The sequence below is a fragment of the Cherax quadricarinatus genome, chromosome 52 (assembly GCF_038502225.1).
Source record: "Cherax quadricarinatus isolate ZL_2023a chromosome 52, ASM3850222v1, whole genome shotgun sequence".
In the NCBI taxonomy this organism is placed as follows: domain Eukaryota; kingdom Metazoa; phylum Arthropoda; class Malacostraca; order Decapoda; family Parastacidae; genus Cherax; species Cherax quadricarinatus.
The window spans coordinates 17,454,368-17,459,796 of record NC_091343.1 but is presented as its reverse complement, the minus strand read 5'-3'; positions in this window follow the sequence as shown (position 1 = coordinate 17,459,796).

The window sequence follows — 5,429 nt, the reverse complement described above, 5'->3', positions numbered from 1 at the left end:
GGATAGTCACTAAAACTTCAACAACACTGGTAACAAACAATTATAATCGATGCGATCATGATTACCTTTGCATCAAAACGAATAATTATTTTTTAAACTGATACAATTTGATTCAAAATAATTTAAGATAATTTGATTTAATTAGTATGACGAATGTTATACGTATATTTTTTTATATAATTCCTTCTACCAGAGTGTACCTTAAGGTCAAAAATAAGAGGGCAGACTCATATAAATCAGATGTAGTCAGTTGAATCGTGTTCTTGTGAGCTAAGAACTAGAAAGGTCTATCTTGTATTGTTGTATGTCACGCTGCGATGTGTGTGTGTGTGTGTGTGTGTGTGTGTGTGTGTGTGTGTGTGTGTGTGTGTGTGTGTGTGTGTGTGTGTGTGTGTGTGTGTGTGTGTGTGTATACTCACCTAGTTGAGGTTGCGGGGGTCGAGTCCAAGCTCCTGGCCCCGCCTCTTCACTGATAGCTACTATGTCACTCACCCTGAGCCGTGAGCTTTATCATACCTCTGCTTAAAGTTTACTATGTATAGATCCTGCCTCCACTACATCGCTTCCCAAACTATTCCACTTACTGACTACTCCGTGGCTGAAGAAATACTTCCTAACATCCCTGTGATTCATCTGTGTCTTCAACTTCCAACTGTGTCCCCTTGTTGCTGTGTCCAGTCTCTGGAACATCCTGTCTTTGTCCACCTTGTCAATTCCTCTCAGTATTTTGTAAGTCGTTATCATGTCCCCCCTCTCTCTCCTGTCCTCCAGTTTCGTCAGGTTGATTTCCCTTAACCTCTCCTCGTAGGACATACCTCTTAGCTCTGGGACTAGTCTTGTTGCAAACCTTTGCACTTTCTCTAGTTTCTTTACGTGCTTGGCTAGGTGTGGGTTCCAAACTGGTGCCGCATACTCCAATATGGGCCTAACGTACACGGTGTACAGGGTCCTGAACGATTCCTTATTAAGATGTCGGAATGATGTTCTGAGGTTTGCTAGGCGCCCATATGCTGCAGCAGTTATTTGGTTGATGTGCGCCTCAGGAGATGTGCCTGGTGTTATACTCACCCCAAGATCTTTTTCCATGAGTGAGGTTTGTAGTCTCTGGCCCCCTAGACTGTACTCCGTCTGCGGTCTTCTTTGCCCTTTCCCAATCTTCATATCTTTGAACTTGGTGGGGTTGAATTCCAGGAGCCAATTGCTGGACCAGGTCTGCAGCCTGTCCAGATCCCTTTGTAGTTCTGCCTGGTCTTCTATCGAATGAATTCTTCTCATCAACTTCACGTCATCTGCAAACAGGGACACTTCGGAGTCTATTCCTTCCGTCATGTCGTTCACAAATACCAGAAATAGCACTGGTCCTAGGACTGACCCCTGTGTGACCCCGCTGGTCACAGGTGCCCACTCTGACACCTCGCCACGTACCATGACTCGATGCTGTCTTCCTGACAAGTATTCCCTGATCCATTGTAGTGCCTTCCCTGTTACCCCTGCTTGGTCCTCCAGTTTTTGCACTAATCTCTTGTGTGGAACTGTGTCAAACGCCTTCTTACAGTCCAAGAAAAGTGTGTGCGTGTGTGTGTGTGTGTGTGCGTGTGTGTGTGTGTGTGTGTGTGTGTGTGTGTGTGTGTGTGTGTGTGTGTGTGTGTGTGTCCTTCCTTCAACAGATATATTAATTATTGGATTTCTGCTGAAGTGGTAAACCCGGGGGAAGAGGGAAAGGGTATTGGGGGAGTTAATCAGGTTTGATCTGAGGAAGAGGAGGGGTAACGTATCACAGAACGTGTTATTACGATTACGTGAGGTCAGGGGTAACTTATTTTCTTACATCACGAGCCCCTCACCAGCACTAAGCTACTTCCGTTGATGGAACCATACAATGGATAAAATAAATCTTTTCACTGAGGGCAGGGCAGAAAATTCCTGTTTAATTTAGCTCGTGACTGTAACCTTAAATTTCTACCTTGTCTGTCTGTCTGTCTGTCTGTTTCTCTCTCTCTCTCTCTCTCACTCACTCTTTCTCTAGCAGAACTTGAGGAACTTATTCCAAGTGCCTCTTCTGTCTTCTTTGAATTTTCAAATATATTTCCTTCACTTAACAAATATCAATTTAAGAAGGAAGAAAGAAACCTTCCATTCAATAACCTCCTTGACTTGGTTCTTGCCAGTAGGGAAACACTAATTAATAATCTTGAGGTTAATGATGAGCTTGGGGAGAGTGATCACAAATCACTCAGTTTTAACATATCATGGAATTCCCCTAATAATGGCAATCAAGTCTCCGTCCCTGACTTTCGCTTGGCTGATTTCATAGGGCTGAAAAATTACTTAGGTGGGCTGAACTGGAATGACCTGACTAGGGGTCAGGTAGGTGGTGATGGTTGCCGATATGATGCTTTCCAGGGCATAGTTCTAGCTGCTCAGTCAAATTATGTTCCAAATAGGGAAATCAGATCAAACAAAAATTGGATGAACAATAGATTAAAATATCTGATTGGTCAAAAGAGAGGCATATATAGGCAAATCAAAAGAGGAGAGGGGCAATTAAGAAATCGATATATTCAGTTAAAGAGAGAAATAAAAAAGGGGAATTAGAAAAGCAAAAAGAGATTATGAGGATTCTTTCAGGTATACAGAAGTAAGATCAGGGACAAGATAGGCCCACTCAAAAGTTCCTCGGGTCAGCTCACTGACAGTGATAAGGAAATGTGTAGAATTTTTAACACATACTTCCTCTCAGTTTTTACACAGGAGGATACCAGTGATATCCAGTAATGATAAATTTGTAAGAAGCCTAACCTCCATAGTGGGAAAATTTATGGAATCAATAATTGCCGAGGCAGTTCGTAGAAACGTTCCTGCCTTACGAATTTATTAACTTTTTTCACTAAGGTATTTGAGGAGGTAGATCATGGTAACGAATATGATATTGTGTATATGGACTTCAGAAACGAGCGGTGTTCCACAGGGGTCAGTGTTGGGCCCCCTGCTGTTCACAATCTACATAAACGACATAGATGAGGGCATAAAGAGCGACATCGGCAAGTTTGCCGATGACACCAAAATAGGCCGTCGAATTCATTCTCCATTCAAAGACTTATCGGAAAAAAAATAAGACAAATATTTAAGACAAAATGCAAAACGTCTGTATTGTATGTCTTCTTCCGCTGCTGAGATCACTTAAACATCTGATCTTCCTCAGGGTAAATTTGGCCGCGAGAGTATAGATCGTTTCGCGATTAGTGGTCGGAGAATCGAGCTTCCACCACGTGGAGTGTTAAACCCACGAGGGTTTAACACTCCACGTAAGATAATCCTCTTTTATCCTGAACCGTTTTCCATGTCTTCACACATTACTGACGTAAACTTGAACAGCTTCTCTCTTACCTTCAACAGCTGAGAATAATTTCTCTTCCTAATCTTTGTTTATGGCAGCTGAGGACGACCTTTTGCTGTATCTCATCTGTTTCGTAACAGGACTTTATGTTCTTTAACTATGTTTGCACAGCTCTCATTTTAGATTCCCACTAGTCAGTCTCTATTACTGTACTTCATACTGTCCGGTTTACCTGGTTTTCATCACTTCCTGTTGAGCGTCAATTAGATCACCATGTACTTCCTCCAGATCTGTCCTCGTCTTAACACTTCCCGTTGTGTTTCAATTAGTTCCTTGTGTTCTAATTACGTCCTCGTTTTGTCTTGTATTTCACCTAGCGCCTTGCGTGAGTCTGCAAATTCTGTCCACATTACATTTACCAGTGTCGGTAAATCAACATTCTACTTTAAGCCACAGATTTAATTTTGCGGCTTTAAAAAGAATGAAAAAACGTGTCATTTACATGATCAAGACCCGTGTCAAGAAAGACTTGTTCTGTGTACAGACGAATAAACCAGCAACAAATATTTCTGCCTTAATTCTGTGTCCCCATTCGCCTTTCGTGTGTTTCTGGTCCTCGTCTTTCTTGATTGCTCATTAGTGTTTTGCTGGTAATCTTGGGACGCTTTCAACTTTTCTTGACTTTTTACTACGTTTTGTAAGTCTTCAAAACATTATTAATAATTTTTAAGGTAATGTTTGCCTGCGTTTATTTTGCATCTTAAATGTGTCTATTACTAATCGTTATTGGATTTGCCGGCTGTTTAAAATTTTATTTTACTTTAATATGCCAAGATATCGGTAATTACAAGCAACGCAGTTTTAATGTTCTCCTCTAAACACACACACACACACACACACACACACACACGCGCACGCACGCACGCGCACACTCCTACGGTCGTAATTCCTTCCAGTAACGACTCGGGTTTCAAGACCAGCGTCCGTAACATTATTACTCGTCTGGGAAAAAACGAGGCGACCACCCGATTTATACCACTGCAGACCTGCGCTAGGTTACACACACACACACACACACACACACACACACACACACACACACACACACACACACACACACACACACACACACACACACACACACACACACGGAATGGAAAGAAAACTTTGACAGGTTCAGTGACTACCGAATGTGTGGTTATTGATTTCAACTCCAGCACAATACAAGGTAATGACAAGGGGGCTCCTCGTAAATGAGACAAAAACTAGTACCAACTAGGAACGCCCTAATTCATGGAATTACAAGACATCTAAGTAGACAGTACAACGAACTTCTCTCCTGAAGCGCCTATAAGCACAAAATAAGGAGAGCCTCCATGTCACTGTTTACCACATACATGCAACTAATCCTCGAGGAAGGAGAACCATCACGGAATCCTCACCCAGCTGAAGGCATTCTCGAGAATCTTACAGATGCACCTCCATGAAGACTGGTGCCGTAGACAGGAAGTTAAACAAGGTTGTCAGCCAAGAGAGAAAGAAGAAGGAGACTCCATGTGAGGAGGCACAAGTAAATACGACAGCACCGCTGTCACTCAAAACTAAAGAGGCGGATCCAAGAGCCGGAGGTAAATCCACTATATATTTCTTGGTGAATTGGGTTGAAAGACTATCGACTACACAAAGCGGCATTAAAACTGCTTGTAACCTGTTCACCACCACTCAAAGACACTAGAACTATCACCAAATGTATATACACAGAGAAATACGTCTCGGCGTGTATAACCTGCAAAACTGTTCTGGTATCTAGTTTTTTTTTAATATGTGAACTAGAGGACTGTACCAATATTTGTGGTCTCAGCGGATATTTAACAAAATATCAGAATTACATTGGTCCTAAGGGTGGGAGGGATATTAGCAACACACGCCCTCACCGAGTGTAGGCGTGGTATTGGCAACACACCCAGGAACGCTGTCCAATACTTGAATCCCAGGCTGGTCCAATTGATTTCGCACTGAGCCAGAAAGTTTGCCGGCAGAGCTGGTAAAATTGTGGCCAGAGGTTCGAATCCTCTTTAAGCCACGAGGCGCT